General features: G+C 48.5%; 1 protein-coding gene across 2 annotated transcripts in view; it reads right to left on the bottom strand.

The window, feature by feature from the left end:
• Positions 1-20362, bottom strand: part of HNF4G (hepatocyte nuclear factor 4 gamma) — an 80687-nt gene that overhangs the window by 39450 nt on the left and 20875 nt on the right. The window contains exon 2 of one of the 2 annotated variants that reach the window (XM_082233903.1): positions 12482-12567. The exons of the other annotated variant lie outside the window; for it this stretch is intronic. The gene's annotated coding sequence lies outside the window, so the exon portion shown is untranslated. The remainder of the gene's footprint in view (positions 1-12481; positions 12568-20362) is intronic. 2 annotated transcript variants of the gene reach the window in all.

The raw sequence follows: 20362 nt of genomic DNA, 5'->3' as shown, positions 1-20362 counted from the left end.
CATCGGAGCTTCGTTCCGATGCAGGGCGGCGGGATAAGGCTTCCCCCCCCCCCGCCCGGCATCGGAGCTTAGTTCCGATGCCCGGCGGCGGGAGAAGGCTCCCCCCCCACCCGGCATCGGAGCTTCGTTCCGATGCTGGGCGGCGGGATAAGGCTTCCCCCCCCGTCCGGCATCGGAGCTTCGTTCCAATGCCCGGCAGCGGGAGAAGGCTTCCCCCCCCCCCGCCCGGCATCGGAGCTTCGTTCCGATGCTGGGCGGCGGGATAAGGCTTTCCCCCCCCCCCGCCCGGCATCGAAGCTTCGTTCCGATGCCGGGCGGCGGGAGAAGGCTTCCCCCCCCCCCGCCCGGCATTGGAGCTTCGTTCCGATGCTGGGCGGCGGGATAAGGCTTCCCCCCCCCCGCCTGGCATCGGAGCTTCGTTCCGATGCCGGGCGGCGGGAGGAGGTCCGAGGACAGTGGGGAAGACGCGCTGCGCTTCCCCGCTGTCCCGGAGATTTCCCTATGGGCTTTCGTCTTGCGAAGCAAGCCCATAGGGAAATTCGTTTTGCGAAGCGCCTCCAAAACGGAAAACCCTTTCGTCTAGCGGGTTTTCCGTCTTGCGAGGCGTTCGTCTTGCGGGGTACCACTGTATAGCAAATCTTCCTCAGTGTATAATTTCACTTTCTTCCATTTATATTCTACTTTTCTTTTCATCATAGAAGGTGATATACATGGGATTCCAGTAAATGAGTTCAGTTCATTGAGTTCAAATGAGGCTTATTCCAAGGGATTCTGCCAGAATTTCCCCAAAAAAAACCATTGTTTTGACCACTCAGGTTGTAGTTACTTCTACACCATGTGAATGAATAGGAACCAGAATAGCTTGAAACCAGACACATGTGTGGACTATAAACAACAAATGCATTGCCTGAGTGCATCCAGTCCCTAAAACGATAGCTGTGTACTCTTGGTGTTTTATCATTATATTTTGAATGTAGGAAAGTTTCTGCAAGCGATCCCCTGGGGATGTGTAAATTAGGGCTGCAAACAATAGTCTCATAGCTGTGTCAACTAATGTGATCATTTATAAATTGACAAAGAGCAATTTTAAAAGGTGAGGATGAGACTGAGATCACTTTGAAAGTGTTCAATCTTTAACATTTGTCTGACCAGGCAATCCTAACCATGCCTACTCAGAAGTCAATCCTACTGAACTCAACAGGGCCCACGTTCAGGTTAGTGGGGTTAGGACTTCAGCCTAAAGGTAGGATTGACTTAACCAGACCCATCAGCAGAAGCCCTGAGCAAGGACTTCTACTTACACAATGGGTCTTTCCTCCCTCTCCTCCCCCCACACGCCCTGCACCCCCCAGAACTGGCTCTGGGGTGGGTTGGGAGAGCCTCTGGATTAGCATTCAGGGGGAGGGGGAAAGGAGGATTGTTTTGTCTGGCAAGCTGGAATGCTTATACACACAGGTGACTGGAAGAGCACCACACTCAAGAATAGGCACACGAGTGTTATTAAACATGACTACCTTAGGTTGATTAATTTAAATGGATTTGCTCTAAGGAGACCATTGCACCACACTGCCTCTAGGGATTGTGCTTCCATATTTAATGTGGTATAGAACAGGGATGGGGAACTTGCAGCCCTCCAGATGTTATTGGCCTATGGCTTCCATCATCCATATCCATTGGCCATGGCAGTTCAGATTGGTGGGAGCTCCAAAGTCTAACGTTTGGAGAACCCTAGGTTCTCCATTCTTGTTACAGTACAGTGGTACCTCGGGTTACATATGCTTCAGGTTACATACTGTCAGAGCTGCTTCCAGATCCTAGCTCACAGAGGATCACGCTAGCCAGCGATCATTTAGTAAAAGTCTTTATTGAGTTACATTTTCCATTCTCAAGCTGCTGCGTGCAACTCTACGTCTAATGGCTAGATCGGCGAAGTCCCGTCTGAGTCTCCGCCCCTTGCGCACCAACTTAATACCCTAGCCCTGCTCCACCTTTTCCGCCTGACTGTTCTCCTCTGGGTCCCTCTGCCCCCCGGGGTCTCTTCCTTCCTGGATTCTTCTGACGCCGACCCCCCGGACTCTCCTGTCTCCTTGCGCCGGGCTTTAGGACCTGGCTCTCTTTCAGGGCTGCCTACTGCGTCACTTCCCTGTGCATTTGAACTTGGCGCGCGCGCCCAACTTTCCACTTTCCGTCTGACCGTTTCTTCGCTCCCCGATGGAGGTGTGGCCACTCCTGACTCATGCCCTCCCCCCTGTTGTGAGCTGCCAGCGCTTGATCCCTGGCTCTCTTCCTTTTCCCTGCTCTCTGGCGGTGACGCTGGTCCCGATTTCCAACTGCTCTCCTCTGAGTCCCCTCTGGCTCTATCTCCCTGGGGTGTCCCCCTAGGCTCCCCCCTTGCCCTGGCCACTGGTGCTCCTTTCTGTGAATCTTCTGATTCACTGGAAAGACTCGGAGATCTCGGGTCGTCGTCATCACTCATCTTTTCCTCTGCCTCCTCCCCCTCGCTCTCTGTTTCCTCCCTTGCCCTTGCCTCTGCTCCTGAACCCCTGACATCCATCCCCCCCTCGAAGCCCCCCGTTCCCCCTCCCCTCCTTCCGGTGCGGGAGCTGGGTGCTGCTGCGGCAGAGGGACGAACGTCGGATACCATTCGCTTCCCGTGGTGGGCCTCCATTTGAAGTCTCCCGGTTCTTCCTCCCTGCTCTCGTCGACGACGGTCACCTCCGCGTCCATCTCTGTGCCGCCGTGCTCGAAACCAAGGTCGTCCCCGAAAACGTCCATGTCCGTCTCTCCCTCACTGCCTCCTGGCGGTGTTGCTCGTCCGGGACCTTCCAGCCACCTCTTGCGCCACTGCTCCTCTGGTCTATCGTCCCACCAATACGAGGGTTCTGAGGCAGATCCCGAGGGTGACCCCTCTGGGGAACGGGCATCTCGTATCAGGTCCTCTTCCGAGTCGAACCCCCGGAACGTGCTTGCAGAAAGTGTGGGAGTGAAAAGCCAGTCGTCGAAAAGGTCTGCTGGCATTGGTCTATGCGGGAAGAGGGCATGAAACTCGTCCTTGAGCAGAGGTTCATCCAAGGCGTAGCCCGGCACCCAGCTGTTCGCACTGGCCGGGGTGCCCTCCTTGGCGAGAAGGTATTCTACTCCCTCTTCCCCCCACCTGGAGTCCAAACTTTCCGTGACTTCGTTGATGCGCTCCTCCTGTGCCACCCCCGCGTGCCCGGTTCTTTCCCTGAGCGGACTCGGCGCCGTTCCGGGTTCCTGAAACCTGTGCGGTGCCTTGTAGGGAGTGAGCACCGATCTGTGGAACACCAGATGCATTCTGGAACCCTCCGGAAGCGCCAGCCTGAAAGCCACCGGGTTGACCTGCTCTTCGACTTGGTAGGGCCCCAGTTGCTTATGCCCTAGTTTCTTCTTGGCCAACGACCTGGCCGGCACTGCGTAGGCTGCTAACCAGACCCAGTCTCCCACATGGATCTCTTCGCCAACCCTTCTGTGTTTGTCTGCCTGCACCTTGTATGCGTGTTTGGCCAGCTCCAGGTGCTGCCGCAGCTGATCGTGGACCTCCTGCAACTCCGACGCGAACGCATCTGCTGTCTGCGGCTCCCCCTCCACCATTCTTTCCAGTCCCGGGAAGGTTCTGGGGTGCCTCCCGTTGTTGGCGAAGAACGGCGTGACCCCCGTGGACACGTGCTTCGTGTTGTTGTAGGCGAACTCGGCGAGCGGCAGGTAATCCACCCACGTCGCAGGCTGTTGATTCGCATAGCATCTCAGGTACTGCTGCATGATGGCATTGACCCGCTCCGCTTGCCCGTTGGTCTGCGGGTGTCTCGCCGACGCCAGGTTGATCTTGACGTTTAGGAAGCCCATCAGCTTCTGCCAGAAATTCGAGAGGAACTGCCGCCCGCGGTCGGACAGAATAGACCGTGGCAGACCGTGAACCTTGAACACGTGGTCTATGAACAGTTTGGCGGTTTGTTCCGCCGTGGCCACCTTCGCACACGGGATGAAATGTGCCATCTTGGAGAACAAGTCCACCACCACCAGCACGGCCATCTTGCCCCTCGAGCTGGGCAGATCCGTGACGAAGTCCAGGGCGACTCTCTCCCATGGTTCGACCGGAGTTTGCAGCGGTTCCAACAGTCCGGCCGGCGGTCTGTGCACTGGTTTGGCCCTCTGGCAGGTGTCGCACCTCGCCACGTAGTCCGCGACCTCCCCTCTCATTCCGGGCCACCAGAAATCCCTGGCGACTAATTCCACCGTCTTCTCCTTGCCAAAGTGCCCGGCAGTGGGCGCGTCGTGCAGCTGATGCAGTACCTTGGCGCGAAGTTCGTCTCCCGGCACGTAGATGGCCCCTTTACGGATGAGCAATCCATCTCTCAGCTGGAACCCGTCGGTCGCTGCCGTGCCCCTTTGCATCTCTGCCATCTTTGCTTGCGCGAAGGAGTCATTCTGCAACGCTCGTCGCACCGCCTCCAGGTCCACTGTCGCCGCAGCGCACGCCCACACTGTTGGTGCGAAGATGTGCATGGCGGCCGCTGGCGTGGCGTCCTCCAGATACTGTGGCTTACGGGAGAGCGCGTCCGCCATGATGTTGGTGTCCCCCGGGACATACTCTATTCGGAAGTCGAAGTTCGCAAAGAACTCAGCCCAACGTATCTGCCTCTGGTTCAGGAACTGTGCCGTGCGCCAGTGCTCCAGATTCTTGTGGTCCGTGCAGACCTGCACCGTGTGCTTGGCGCCGATCAGGAAGTGCCTCCACGCTTTGAATGCTGCATGAATGGCCAGCAACTCCCTGTCCCAGATGGTGTAGTTCTGTTCGGACTTGCTGAGCTTCCTGGAGTAAAACGCCCCCGGCCGCCAAACCCCCTGCGGGTCTCTCTGCAGCAGGACTGCTCCCACGGCTCTGTCCGAGGCGTCTGTCTCGACCCTCATCGGCCTGCTGGGGTCGACATGCAGCAGCTGCTCTTCCGACGCGAAGAGACGTTTGAGTGCCTGAAAGGACCGCTCCGCCTGCTCCGTCCAGATGAACTTCTTTTTCTTGGAGCTAAGCGTGTCCGTGATGGCTGCTGTCTGCATAGCGAAGCCTTTGATGAACTTGCGATAGAAATTCGCGAAGCCGACAAATCGTTGGACCTCCTTCCGGTTGCGCGGGCTTTTCCAATCCAACACCGCTCGAACCTTGGCGCTGTCCATGGCGAGCCCCTTGTCAGACAACTTGTAGCCCAGAAAATCCACCTCCGTCACGTCGAACTGGCACTTCTCCAGCTTGGCGTAGAGCCTATGCTGCTGCAGCCTGGTCAGCACTTCCTTGACGTGTCTGTCATGCTCCTGCTGCGATTCCGAAAAGATCAGGATGTCATCTAAGAAACAGACGCACGTCTTGTAGAGTAGCCCCGCGGGAGCCATTTTGCAATCCAAAAGGCATAACTCTATACTCGTAGGTGCCCAGTGGCGTGAACATGGCTGTCTTCCACTCATCTCCCTCCCGCATGCGAATGAGGTTGTACGCCCCCCGCAGGTCTAACTTGGTGAACACTCTGCCCTTCCGTACCTTTGCGAGGAGGTCGTCGATTCGGGGCATGGGGAAGTCCGATGGCTTGGTCACACTGTTTAAGATGCGATAGTCCACGACCAGCCTTTTTTGGGGCGTGTCCCGCTTCTTAACAAAGAATACAGGACTGCCCCCCGCTGCCTTGGACTCCCGGATGAAACCGCGCTCCAAATTATGATCTATGAACTCTTTGAGTTCCTGCAGTTCGTCCTCAGACATGGAATACAGCTTCCCTTTAGGCAGCGCCGCCCCCGGCAGCAGGTCAATTTTGCAGTCATATGGTCTGTGGGGGGGTAGCCTGTCTGCCTCCTTCTCGCAGAAAACCTCCAAAAATTCTGCGTACTTGTGGGGAATCGCTTGCAGCGTGCCTAGCAGCAGCTGTGACTCCTCTTGCTCCCCTTCCTGCCGGGGCATGATGCAGTGTTCAGCACAAAAGGAAGAGCCGAAGGTCAGCTGCCTCTGGTACCAAGCCAGCGCCGGGCTGTGCTTGTCCAGCCAACTCATGCCCAATACAATAGGCGTGTCCGACAGTTGAGTGACGTTGAAGCTGATGATTTCCTTGTGATTTCCAAGCCGCAGCACCATAGGTGGCGTCTGCTTCACCACTTGCCCCCCTAGCAGCTCCCTGCCATCCACCGTGACAACCTGCAAGGGCAGCGTGGCAGGCAGCAACTGTATAGCGTGCCGGTCGACAAAGTCCTGCCCTATGAAGTCTGCATTGCTTCCCGAGTCGACGGTGATTGGCACGTCCATGGTGATTCCATTGGGTAGCTGGAGCGATGCGGTGAGCCTCACTACTGGCTTGGGCGGGAGGGGGTCCATGGGCGGTAAAATCCCTGGGGACTGCTTCACTGACACGTCTGGCTGGGCCCCAGTGCCTCTTCCTCCAGCCAGACATCGTCGTTTCCCTGCTGTGGTTCTCCTTGCTGCGTTGCTGCAGTCACCATTGCTGAGGCTGCAGTGTGCTTGTGGAGCCTCCGGGGACACTCTTTCGCCATATGCCCTGGATCCTCGCAGATATAACACATCCTGTTCCCTCTAGGAGGCTTCGCTTTCACTGCTGCCGGTGCTAGGGCTCTGGCTGCTGACTGAGCCCTTGCACTCCCAACCTCCATCGGTTCCACCCCTCCCCCTGTTGGAGGCGTGGATTGCGCACGCGCTGCTTCTCTGGGAAGGAAGGAGGAGCCCCTGGCTGGTTCGCGCCCGCTGCGCCCTTCGTCCCTGCTCCACGGACGTTCTTCCAGCCGCACCCCCACCGCCAGCGCCCTCTGAACGATCTCCTGCGTGGTCCGGGGTCTCTCCCCCCTCGCAATTTCATCTTTAACCGAGCTGTGCAATCCCTCCCAAAACAGGTCTCTTACCGGAGCCGAATCTCTGTCCCATTCCAGGGCACTGACCAAGGCGAAAAAGCGTGCATGATACTGCCTTACGCTGGCCCTCCCTTGTTTCAATCCATGTATCTGCTGCCGAGCAAGATCCACGTCAATACTTGATAAGAAACATCCATCCATCGCTTTAATAAAGGCATCCGCATTTTGGAGCGCCGGATCCCCATCCCTCCACAAATTGCGCAGCCATGCTTTGGCATCTCCATGCAAATGAGACATGATGAATCCCACTTTTTCTTGCTCATCTCTAAAGTCTCTTTTCAGCAGTTGCAGTGCACACATTACATCTGCTCTAAAGTTGGGGTACTGTTGCAGATTCCCATCGAAGTGAGAGACCAGACCGCCTGTTCGTCTCGCCAACCCAATTCCCTCCTGTTTGGGTGTCAGTTGCCCTTGCTTAGTAAGCATGTCCAACCTGATCTGGAGATCCCTGCAGGCGGCAGCTGCCTCCTCCTCTCTCTTCCTGGATGCGAGAGCCTCGGCATTCAGTTGTGACACTGCTTCTCTGAGTTCCGCTATCTGCTGCTCAGCCGTCATGTCGTCTGCCGTTCGTGAGCTCGCTAGTAGGCACCTGCTTCTCTCCTCTCCTCGAGGCTGTAGATGCCCACAATTAAGCAGACGGGACTTACTGTCAGAGCTGCTTCCAGATCCTAGCTCACAGAGGATCACGCTAGCCAGCGATCATTTAGTAAAAGTCTTTATTGAGTTACATTTTCCATTCTCAAGCTGCTGCGTGCAACTCTACGTCTAATGGCTAGATCGGCGAAGTCCCGTCTGAGTCTCCGCCCCTTGCGCACCAACTTAATACCCTAGCCCTGCTCCACCTTTTCCGCCTGACTGTTCTCCTCTGGGTCCCTCTGCCCCCCGGGGTCTCTTCCTTCCTGGATTCTTCTGACGCCGACCCCCCGGACTCTCCTGTCTCCTTGCGCCGGGCTTTAGGACCTGGCTCTCTTTCAGGGCTGCCTACTGCGTCACTTCCCTGTGCATTTGAACTTGGCGCGCGCGCCCAACTTTCCACTTTCCGTCTGACCGTTTCTTCGCTCCCCGATGGAGGTGTGGCCACTCCTGACTCATGCCCTCCCCCCTGTTGTGAGCTGCCAGCGCTTGATCCCTGGCTCTCTTCCTTTTCCCTGCTCTCTGGCGGTGACGCTGGTCCCGATTTCCAACTGCTCTCCTCTGAGTCCCCTCTGGCTCTATCTCCCTGGGGTGTCCCCCTAGGCTCCCCCCTTGCCCTGGCCACTGGTGCTCCTTTCTGTGAATCTTCTGATTCACTGGAAAGACTCGAAGATCTCGGGTCGTCGTCATCACTCATCTTTTCCTCTGCCTCCTCCCCCTCGCTCTCTGTTTCCTCCCTTGCCCTTGCCTCTGCTCCTGAACCCCTGACACATACGCTTCAGGTTACAGCCTCCGCTAACCCACAAGTAGTGCTTCAGGTTAAGAACTTTGCTTCAGGATAAGAACAGAAATTGGGCTCCAGCGGCGCAGCAGCAGCAGCGGGAGGCCCCATTAGCTAAAGTGTTGCTTCAGGTTAAGAACAGTTTCAGGTTAAGTACGGACCTCCGGAACGAATTAAGTACTTAACCTAGGGTACCACTGTATGTGAGTAACAGAAATGGGGAGGGGGGTGTTAACATGTGTTTCGATTTCTGCTGTGTTTATATGATCAAGATGGTGGTAATATTTTCATTTTCTAGAAGACAAAGTGTTCTAGGGTATAGATTCGCAATCATCAGGTGGAGATTTGCTGAGTTACAGTTAAATGACATGTGACTAGTGCAGTTAGTTAAATATTGCTTAAGTCAAGTAACTTATTCTTTTTCCAATTTAGGAGACAGAAAAACTGAGGGAGGGTAGAGTGAAAAAAGGGGAGGAAATAGGAGAGAGTTCACATGTAAGATAAATGTCATGCTGTGGTTGGTTTTTATATGATAAAAAAACCTCCTTGTTGAAGAATAGTTAGGCAATTAGTACTTCGTTAATAATCTTTCATGGAAAACTTTGGCTCATGTTTGATCATAAACATTTTACGTAGATGATTAGATAAGTTTTATACACATCTTATCCTCATTTACCTTGAGAAACACATACATTCATAAAACGGCTCTCTTTATTGGAGAATTACTGTTTGCTTGGAGTTTTTTGCCCTTGAAAAGAGAGGCGGAATGCTAAAAACCAAGACTGGAGCTTGATAACATAATAGAAAATGGAAGAGGGTGCCAAATTTTTAATCCCAGTTTTCCATCTGCTTTCTCTTCAGTGCTCCTCTAATGGAGGTTTGTCTATTGAGACCTTTCCATATGATCATTTTTTAAGGTGACATGGCATAGCAACACTTTAGGGCCACAACTTGGATTTCTCCTACCAACATGTAGTTGTTAGGTGACTGGGTCTCTTCTGTGCTTGGTGGGTTTCTGCAGGCATGAGGAAAGCAATTCCAAATAACAATTACTGTATTTTTTGCACCATAACACTCACTTTTTTCCTCCTAAAAAGTAAGGGGAAATGTCTGTGCGTGTTATGGAGGGAATGCCTACGGGTGGCATGCCTACGGATTTTCCTCCTCTAAAAACTACGTGTGTGTTATGGTCGGGTGCGTGTTATAGAGCGAAAAATACGGTATTTCATGGAAAACAAGCCAGGGGCAGAAAAAGTGGGTTTTGTCTCACCACCCTTTCAGTAATGGTGGTAAGGATCCCACAAACCAGACACGTCAGTAGCTTTCAGGCAGGCTGGCAAACCCTGGTCCACCCTACAACAAGGGGGGGGGTGAGAATGAGATGGTAGAGTGGACTGACCCACTTCAGATTACTGACGGAGATATATTAATCCTGCACACTTCCCTACGTGACCCCCACAAAAAAATCCTAACCCCCACAAATTAGTATTTTAAGGGAATATGTTCTATCCTAGCCTTTAACCTACTATACTTGTTTTGTATTTGAACTGAGTTTTTAAACAAAGTGAGGCATTAAAAAATGTTATCCTCTACCTGTACTCTAAAGTGACATAGTCTACGCTACCAACTCATCCTGCTGCATGTTTACACCAAGCTGGTCATGGAGCGATGAGCTATCAGTCGTTGGATTCTTTATGTGACACAGACTCACACACCTCACTTAGGAACATCAAGCTAGCCACATTAAATCAAACTAATTCAATCATTCTTTTGCAATAAGTAGCTGGTAAATGTGTTTCAAAAATCCAATCTAAGTTTCTCTACCCCTACTAATTATTATGTACCTCTAGTATAGTCTATGCAAATCATCAGGGACAGTGGGGTCTGTTATTTTTCAGCCTACTCAAGACAGCTTTACATTTTAACTAGAAGCTAAACTGACACAGCAGATTCTTGCTCAAAGGAGCCATGACTAACTGCTTAATGCTTCCCAAGGGGTATGTGTGTTGGCACATCACTGAGATAAGAATTTCAATACATGTGCTTGGCTGCACAGTTAGTCTCCTTTTTGTCATTAAGTGAGTTGGTAACAAAGTTTTAGGTTGCCTGCAATGTACATGTCTCAAATTAACATGAAATATGGTCTCTGCTCAACCAAGAGAAGGTATATTTGGGACTGAGGATATCTTGCTTCAGAATACAGTCGTGTCCTATGCTTTATATAAAGTTTCCCTATTAGGGAGTTCTAGGGCTTTCCAGAGAACCTGCTTAGAGCATTACTCTCATTTGCTTGCACAAGGCAAAGGTTAGACTTGATCCAGTCTTTATTGAGCATTTGTCCTGATTTGCTTCTAGGGTGTTTACACATCTTCCCACATCTTCAGTACATTGCATCTTCACTTTTCAAACCCTAAAAAGTCAAGGTTTTATTGTTGTTTTAAGTCAACTTGTTGCTCTAAGGCAACAGAGCCCTTTATCCACTTTAAATCTGCAAATCTTACCCATAGGCCCTAGGGGTGCAGGGCACCCAGGCGCTGGGCTCTCAGGGGTGCCAGGCTGAGATTTGGAGTCCGGGAATTGAAGAGCCAGGCTAGCCAACAGCTGCTGCCAAGCAGAGCAGAGCCTGTCGGAGCGCTGCAGGCTTTTCTTCTACTGGCACTGAGGCAGCCGGCCAGCTACCCTCCTGCGTGCCTCTGCAGGGATTACTCTTCTTCCTCCACTCTCAGCAGAGAGTTGTGTGCCCCCCAAAAAAGCTCAACAATTCTGAGCTGTCCCCCCAAAAAAAGAATTGGGGGTGCTGGGCAGTTTCTTTGCACCCTGGAATCAAATAATAATAATAATAATAATAATAATAATAATAATAATAATTTATTATTTATACCCTGCCCATCTGGCTGGGCCTCTCCAGCCACTCTGGGTGGCTTCCATAGAAACCAAAAATACAGTAAAATATCACACGTTAAAAACTTCCCTGAACAGGGCTGCCTTAAGATGTCTTCTGAATGTCAGGTAGTTGTTTATCGCTTTGACATCTGATGGGAGGGCGTTCCACAGGGCGGGCGCCACTACCAAGAAGGCCCTCTGCCTGGTTCCCTGTAGCTTTGCTTCTCACAATGAGGGAACCACCAGAAGGCCCTCGGCGCTGGACCTCAGTGTCCGGGCAGAACAATGGGGGTGGAGACGCTCCTTCAGGTATACTGGACCGAGGCCGTTTAGGGCTTTAAAGGTCAGCACCAACACTTTGAATTGTGCTCAGAAACGTACTGCTAAAGACGTCTGCAAACCTAATATTCTGGTATATAAAGCAAGGGCCTGTATCCCTTTTCTATGTGTTGTTCCTTCCCAACTGTAACACCTGAAAAGGATGACCATCTACATCAGGGATGGGGAAAATCAGGCCTGAGGGTCAAATGCAGCCCTTGGGCTGGAAAATGTCCCCCATTCCAATCAGCACAGAATATGGGCTATTCCTAAACTAACAGAATAAATGAGAATAATTGGACTAACAGCATGAACTATGCTCATGTGAGTTCATTACCATTTCTCCTACACACACACACACTGCAATGCTGAGCTCAAGGTGTGGTGACATCACACACGTGAACAGGCAACCCTAGTCACTCTTCAAATACCAAGACAATACTATACCCAAAGCATAGTCTGGCAGTGATGTTCAGCGATGGACAACTATATTTCCAGTCCCTGTCTCTATCATATGTTGTACCTAGGGCTGTGAAGCAGATTCTGAGCCTGATCAGGTTGGGTTGAGACTGTCCCAATCACTCCAGGTCAGTTGAGCAGCCCAGACATATCTGGGGCTGTCAAGGGGCAGGACATCATGCAGGAAGGAGAGGAAGGTATGAGTGAGAAGAAAGCATTAAAAGGATGGTCCTACTGGGCAGCTGCAAGTTCAAGGAGAAGCAAGTTCTGTGAAGGTCATTGCAACAGGCAGGCCCTTACACACTATAGCCATCAAGCCAACTTCTTCTTTGTCTTTAAATACTCCATTCCTTCTGAAAAGCCTTTCCATTGCTAACTCCATCATTCAGGCTGCCAGATATATATGGTAGTAAAGATCTGCTCTCCGCCACTTCCGATACCACAAGGAAGGTTTTCAGTTAAATGTTAGGCAAAGGAAACTCATATTACCTGGCAGGTGGGCTGGGTTAAGTTGTTAAGGGTGGTGGTACAATCCTGATCTCCAGGGTTTTTGCAAACAGGTGTTAGGCAAGCATCTGTAAGAAACGGTTTTGGTGTATGAGTTCTCTAGCACAAATCATCGGAATAGGTGACTCTTGGGGTTCCTTCGAACTTAAACTCTGATGATTTCACTATCATGTATGCCAGAGTTTTGGGGGTTTTTTACTTTGATTCTTACCTTTGAAAATATAAGAGCCTTTGCCAAAGGTGCAACTCAAGATTCAGAAGAAGTTAGCAACTTCTTAAGTTCAAAGAAAATCCGCCAGACATTTCTAGGAAAACGTGAACTCTTTGTACATTAAATATGAAAAGACGTTCTTTGAAAATGCATTTGTAGTTTGTTGTGAGACTACCCCTTGGTGGCAATTCCTTTAACAATTTATGGAGAGGAGGGGGTCTCTAATACCTTAGTTCTTTTTTCACATGGCCTCAGTTCAAAGAACCAGTTTGTACTTGCTTTGTAATCAAAAGAAAGCTACACCCGTTAAGAAATTTGTCCCAAATTAGAATATTCAGTGAAAAAAGTTGCCAAAAAAAGTTTAAAGAGCTGCTCAATTTAAATGCTTTAGAAATGAGAGGGGGGGAATCAAAATGAATTCTAAGCATGAACTACATTATAAATTTGCCTTGAATTGTCCTGTACCACTTCCGCCCTGCTCCAATACACAAAAGAGCAACTAAGTATGGCGCTTCTCACTCAGTTGATTCAAGCACACAATAGTTAGAAACCAATGCCTGATGATCATCTTCCAAAGCAACTACTCTATTCCAAACTTAAAAATGGAAAGCATAATGCTGGTGGTCAACAAAAGAGGTTTAAAGCCTGTCTCAAGGCAAATCTAAAAAAATGTAGTATAAACACTGACAACTGGGAAACAACTGGCTCCAGTTGGAGAACAGCCTTTACCAAAGATGTCATGGGCTTTGAAGACACTCAAACTCAGGACACAAGGGAGAAACGTGCTAAGAGGAAGGCACGCTTGGCAAATACACACCGTGGTCATCTCCCGCCTGGAAACCAATGTCCCCACTGTGGAAGGACATGTGGATCCAGAATTGGCCTCCACAGTCATTTACAGACTCATTGTTAAAACCATGTTTATGGAAGACAATCTTACTCAGCTATGAGTGATCGCCAAAGAGAAGAGCTTGCTGGTTTCCCACAGGCGTCTGGTTGACCAATGAGAACAGGATATTGGACTAGAGGGATGATTGGCTGATCCAGCAGGCTCTTATGTTCTTATTAGCTTTCTCCATCCTTGGTTTTTTTTCAGCCTTCTTGAGATTTGTTGCCATGTGACAAATCATAGCTAAAATATTGTGGTATCTCATTCTGTCGCATCCCTGCACAATTTTTGAACCACCAAGCTGAGAACAGCCCCACTTTACCCAAGTTTGCGGGCCTGCCATTTGCTTAGCACTAATTCTGGGCTATACAATCAGGTGCACACAAAATCTAAAGGGCAAAAACGTTGCTTGTGTCTCCTGACTTCCTTCTACTAGGGAGAAAAGTGGGGGTTGGGGTTATTTCCTAAAATATAACCTGTAAAGCTTTGAAAGGGGGAAAGAGACAAAAAGCCTCTTCTGTGCTGACATACCACAGATGAGAGTGGGGGGTGGGGTGACTGTTTTTTCAAAGGATTGTAACCAGAGACAGCAGGTATTTGATCCAACCATCTCAGATCTCGGAGACGGCGACACACGCTCTACTTCCAGAGCTACATCTATCTGCCCTGTGGTGCCCCAGCCAAACTGGGCAAACATAGCCAGAGGTCTAAAGATCTCTGTATAGGTCATGAACCTACGAGGCTACAGGAATTGTTGAAATGAATACTCTGTGTTCCAGATGCTGTGAGTCAGGGTTTCCCATGCTGTTCTCAAGCTAGAAATGCCTGCTTCTAATCCCAATGACTTTAGAAGTGACAATGAATCTCTCTCATTGCCTCTGCCCTTTTCCCATTCCAAAGCATAGCATCTGATTTAACAATAGCCATAAATGCTTGCCTGTAATTATATGGCGCACATCAACTGCAGCCCTGTATAGGGAAGAAGCACCACAACATTGCAGGGAGCGGGCTGGCCTGTTGTCCTCTGATCATGAACGCAGCATCCTTGTCATCAGAGTGGAGGTTTCCTTCTCTGACATCACTCTGACATCACTCTTACCATTTTCCCCCCTTCAGCTTTCCTTGCCTTACATTCTTCAGAGCTTTCCAACAGAAAGCAATAGTTGGAAACTCTTGATAACCATGCAAACTGGGACTTGTCTGGATAACACTGACCCTGGAGTGGTGGCGAAAAATGGTTTGGCTGGCATTCTAATGTGAATTTACCTAATTTGCAACATCTGAAACAAAGTACACCCCTAAAAAAGGGAAGCTCCATATCGGCAGAGTGATCACTTGCTTGGTAGCAGTTAACTGGCAGAGCTGTGTGAAGGAAAACCTCCTTCCAATCCACACACAGCCTGCAGCAAACCCAGAGGTGGGGTGAGGGTTGATTGTTCTGTGATAAACTCAGCTAGCTGTGACCATGAGATCTGGCTTATTTCACTAGAATTCCTGGACCATCTGGACCAGGGGTCTGCAACCTTTAAGACAAAAAGAGCCACTTGGACCCGTTTCTGAAGGGGGGGAAAACTAGGAGCTGCAAAACCGGGAAGGTGACGTCGGGACGGTGCGTGAATAACGCACGCACCGCCCCCATGCAACGTCACAGCCAGTACAGCGCCCGCCACAGTGGGGAGTGTCGGGGCACACAATGCGCCTCCTCCCCTTGCTAGTATCCGCCCCGGAGCCGTGGCAAAGGTGTAAAAGAGCCACATGCGGCTCCGGAGCCGTGGGTTGCAGACCCCTGATCTGGACCATCCTTAGTAAACACATGAAAAAGTATTAATAGATGCTGAGGACTGGTGATTACCATAGGTGCAAGGAGAAAATTTTAATTTGTCTTCATTTAGATTGGCACTTCATGTACCTAATGGTAAATTGCAGTGATTTTAATGGAAAATCTTTCTTCACAGGGACTGCAATCCACATAAAGCTAGCTCAAACCCTATTAAGCCAATTAGTTCATCATGCAAACCTGATCTTTACCACACGGCACTCTTTACTCCCACATTGCAGCTGAGAGCTGTAATTTATTTCAGCGGCATTTCTGACCTGCAGTGGATTGTATCCAAAGTACTTAGGATCAGGCTGTATATAGGGCAGCTGTTACTATTAAGAAACTGTAAAATTATTTTGGTTTCCGAAACAGTTTCCAAGCTCTTCTGTGTTTACTCTCATAACAACCTTGTAAAACATGTGTAAAATGGGAGCAATGATGACATGAGGAACAAGGAGTGAAGCACAGCCCCTTGGTCAAGCTCAGGCAATGAGTCTATGATGTAGAACTCGAATCCAGGCCTTCAATTTCCAAACCTCTACTCACTAGATAAGGAGATCAAAGGAAGCATCCTCCCCATCCTCTGTGTTTCAGACCATTTGACTATTCCTCAGGAAAATTTGCATCTCTGGTCAGTACGGCTATCAGGGAATTATGATAGAAATGGGAGCAGAGATTGCTGGTGTCTCCTCTTCCATCTGATGTCTAACAAAAATCGGTGCAGTGAACACAATTGTTAGTCCCTGTTGTTTTCAGTTTGAAAACAATATGTAATTGATGAATCCCTTTCCCCACATTTGCATAGCTTTTCCTTTGCACTGAAATGAATTGTGCAGAACAACGTAACATAATAAATTATCTAGGCAACTTGCCATCACAGTGAGGTGACCAACCATTTCATCAGAAGCCAAACTGTGGTGCAATAGAAGCATCGCTGCATGTGACAAACACAGGTCGGAAGATAAATCAATGCCTTCGGGCAGAAATGACTGGCAGAATCCGAGACCAGGGAGAAGAGTTGGTGAAAGAAGACTGGAAGAAATTTAAAGACTATTTACAGAAATATTGTAAAATTAATGAATGTTAGAAGGATGTTGGATAGAAATTAAGGGGTTTCCAGCTGTAATGCTTTAGGAGACACGAAAAGAAAGGTTTATAAATGGGTAAAAGCTTAATGGTAAGGATTTGCTGAACTAACAAATTGCCTTCTTTGCCTCAGTCTTCTCCGATAAAGAAAACAATGCCCGACCTGAAGAATTTGGAGCAAATGATTCAGCAAAGGAAACACAGCCCAGAATAACTAAGGAGATAGTACAAGAATATTTGGCTAGTTTAGATGTATTCAAGTCTCCAGGGCCAGATGAACTGCATCCAAGAGTATTAAAAGAACTGGCAGATGTGATCTCAGAACCACTGGCAGTCATCTTTGAGAATTCCTGGAGAACAGGCGAAGTCCCGGCAGACTGGAGGAGGGCAAATGTTGTCCCTATTTTCAAAAAGGGGAAAAGAGAGGACCCAAATAATTACCGCCCAGTCAGTCTGACATCAATAGCAGGGAAGATTCTGGAGCAGATCATTAGGCAAACAGTCTGTGAGCACCTAGAAAGGAATGCTGTGATCACCAATAGTCAGCATGGATTTCTGAAAAATAAGTCATGTCAGACTAACCTGATCTCGTTTTTTGACAGAATTACAAGCCTGGTAGATGAAGGGAACGCAGTGGATGTAGCCTACCTTGATTTCAGCAAGGCATTTGACAAGGTGCCCCATGATATTCTTGTAAAGAAGCTGGTAAAATGTGGTCTTGACTATGCTACCACTCAGTGGATTTGTAACTGGCTGACTGACCGAACCCAAAGGGTGCTCATCAATGGTTCCTCTTCATCCTGGAGAAGAGTGACTAGTGGGGTGCCACAGGGTTCTGTCTTGGGCCCGGTCTTATTCAACATCTTTATCAACGACTTGGATGATGGACTCAAGGGCATCCTGATCAAATTTGCAGATGACACCAAACTGGGAGGGGTGGCTAACACCCCAGAGGACAGGATCACACTTCAAAATGACCTTGACAGATTAGAGAACTGGGCAAAAATAAACAAGATGAATTTTAACAGGGAGAAATGTAAAGTATTGCACTTGGGCAAAAAAAATGAGAGGCACAAATACAAGATGGGTGACACCTGGCTTGAGAGCAGTACATGTGAAAAGGATCTAGGAGCCTTGGTTGACCACAAACTTGACATGAGCCAACAGTGTGACGCGGCAGCTAAAAAAGCCAATGCAATTCTGGGCTGCATCAATAGGAGTATAGCATCTAGATCAAGGGAAGTAATAGTGCCACTGTATTCTGCTCTGGTCAGACCACACCCGGAGTACTGTGTCCAGTTCTGGGCACCACAATTCAAGAAGGACACTGACAAACTGGAATGTGTCCAGAGGAGGGCAACCAAAATGGTCAAAGGCCTGGAAACGATGCCTTATGAGGAACGGCTAAGGGAGCTGGGCATGTTTAGCCTGGAGAAGAGGAGGTTAAGGGGTGATATGATAACCATGTTCAAATATATAAAAGGATGTCACATAGAGGAGGGAGAAAGATTGTTTTCTGCTGCTCCGGAGAAGCGGACACGGAGCAATGGATCCAAACTACAAGAAAGAAGATTCCACCTAAACATTAGGAAGAACTTCCTGACAGTAAGAGCTGTTCGACAGTGGAATTTGCTGCCAAGGAGTGTGGTGGAGTCTCCTACTTTGGAGGTCTTTAAGCAGAGGCTTGACAACCATATGTCAGGAGTGCTCTGATGGTGTTTCCTGCTTGGCAGGGGGTTGGACTCGATGGCCCTTGTGGTCTCTTCCAACTCTATGATTCTATGATTCTATGATTCTATGATTCTAAGTGGAATACAAAGAAGGGAGGTATGAGGAGGTCTGGGGAAATAAGCATAAGGAAGATATGTTATGGAAAATTATTTGTTTTTTAACTGTTTTTATGTTGTATTTTGTATTTTGTTTCTTTTTATTTTTTATTTTTTTTCATTTTTATATTTTAAAAAACTTTAATAAATGTCTTTTGGGGGGGAAAATCAATGCCTTCGAACAGTGGTACCTCAGGTTAAGTACTTAATTCATTCCGGAGGTCCGTACTTAACCTGAAACTGTTCTTAACCTGTAGCACCACTTCAGCTAATAGGGCCTCCCGCTGCCGCCGCGCCGCCGGAGCCCGATTTCTGTTCTCATCCTGAAACAAAGTTCTTAACCTGAAGCACTAATTCTGGGTTAGCGGAGTATGTAACCTGAAGCGTATGTAACCTGAGGTACCACTGTACATCCTTACTGGGCAGTCGCTAGTCCTATACACTGAGTGACTAGTGTTAAGAATAATGAAGTAGACCTATACTACGTGTGTATGCCATAGGCACTTATGCTATAAAAAATGTCAGAAAGCAATTCATTCTCTGTTGGTAACACTGCTCAAGTCAGGAATTATGGTTGGAATGCTAAGCAGTGTTGGGAGATTGCTCCGGCATTGCATGCCTGATGGAATGGACTCCCCTCTCCTCCCTGTGTTGGGGGCAAGCTTGCAATGCACAGAGGGGAGAGGAGGGAAGAAAGCCATTGTACTGGTTCTCACAAGCGCAACTGTTTAGTTGAATCTGGCCCTATATATTTGCGCGTGCGCACACACATACACAATGGGAAAAAATCACGATAACTTGTCTTAAAATACACTGGGTTTTGCCATTTATCTTTAGTTACAGTGGTACCTCGGGTTACATACGCTTCAGGTCACAGACTCCACTAACCCAGAAATAGTACCTTGGGTTAAGAACTTTGCTTCAGGATGAGAACAGAAATGGCGTGGCGGCGGAGCGGTGGCAGTGGGAGGCCCCATTAGCTAAAGTGGTGCTTCAGGTTAAGAACAGTTTCAGGTTAAGAACAGACCTCTGGAACGAATTAAGTACGTAACCAGAGGTACCCCTGTATAACCTACATGGATCTCACTCTATGAGTCCACCAGTGAAATTGTTGAATGTTATCTAGGCTAGGACTGGACAAACCAGATTGCTTCTGTTCCATATTACTTTCATATGCATTCACTCAGTCTATTTCATTCTATTCCCACATCTATGGCTTACTTTTGTTTGAAAAAGAAAAGAAAATCCACGTCAAAAAAAATAATTTAAACATATTTTTTTTACTTTATTTATTTAAAATATGCATTTCACAATGCGTTTTGTCAAAATGTTTCTAAATTGTTTTATTTGAAAAACCATGCACTTTAAATGCACTTTGATACTTTTTTTAAGCCAACAATTGCACTCCCACATTTGGAGAAGTGCAAAATCCAATTTTTAGAGATGTTCAGATCTGCAAATTAGCCAGCGAGATGCAAATCAGGTCATTTTGTATGCATCACAGACATCCTAATGTAGGCTACACTGTCTCTTAATAAAATCTAATTTAATGGCCTAACTTTAGGTAGGTTGTGCACCCCCTCCCTCCCCAAAAAAAGAACTTGACTATGCATCCACAGCTTCCTCCTTTTTATTATTTTTATTATTATTATTATCATCGCCTGAAGCAAATGCAAGATAGAAAACAAAAATTACTGTAGGCCATCATTGTTCTTTCTCCTTGGGAGTACTGTTCCTAATCCAATCTCCCAGATTTATTTTGGAAATATCTACAATGGCAAGAAGGACTGTATTTAGAAATTAAAATAATATACAATTCAATACTGAGCACTTTCACAGCACACGGATCAAAAATGGGTAAATCTCAAAAACAAAAACACTAGCTGTAATAACAGCCTTTCACCCAAGGGGGCCTCTATAATTTTACATTAAAAATAATGGCTGCACAGCGCTGAGCATAATAAAAGCATGGAATGGACCGGGTTTCAAACCCACCTCCAATACCATCACTTATCTATGCAAGGTAAATTAG

The sequence above is a fragment of the Podarcis vaucheri genome, assembly GCF_965113315.1.
Source record: "Podarcis vaucheri genome assembly, chromosome: 8".
NCBI lineage: Eukaryota > Metazoa > Chordata > Lepidosauria > Squamata > Lacertidae > Podarcis > Podarcis vaucheri.
The sequence above is the reverse complement of the archived record's forward strand: the minus strand, read 5'-3'. Positions and strand labels throughout refer to the sequence as shown.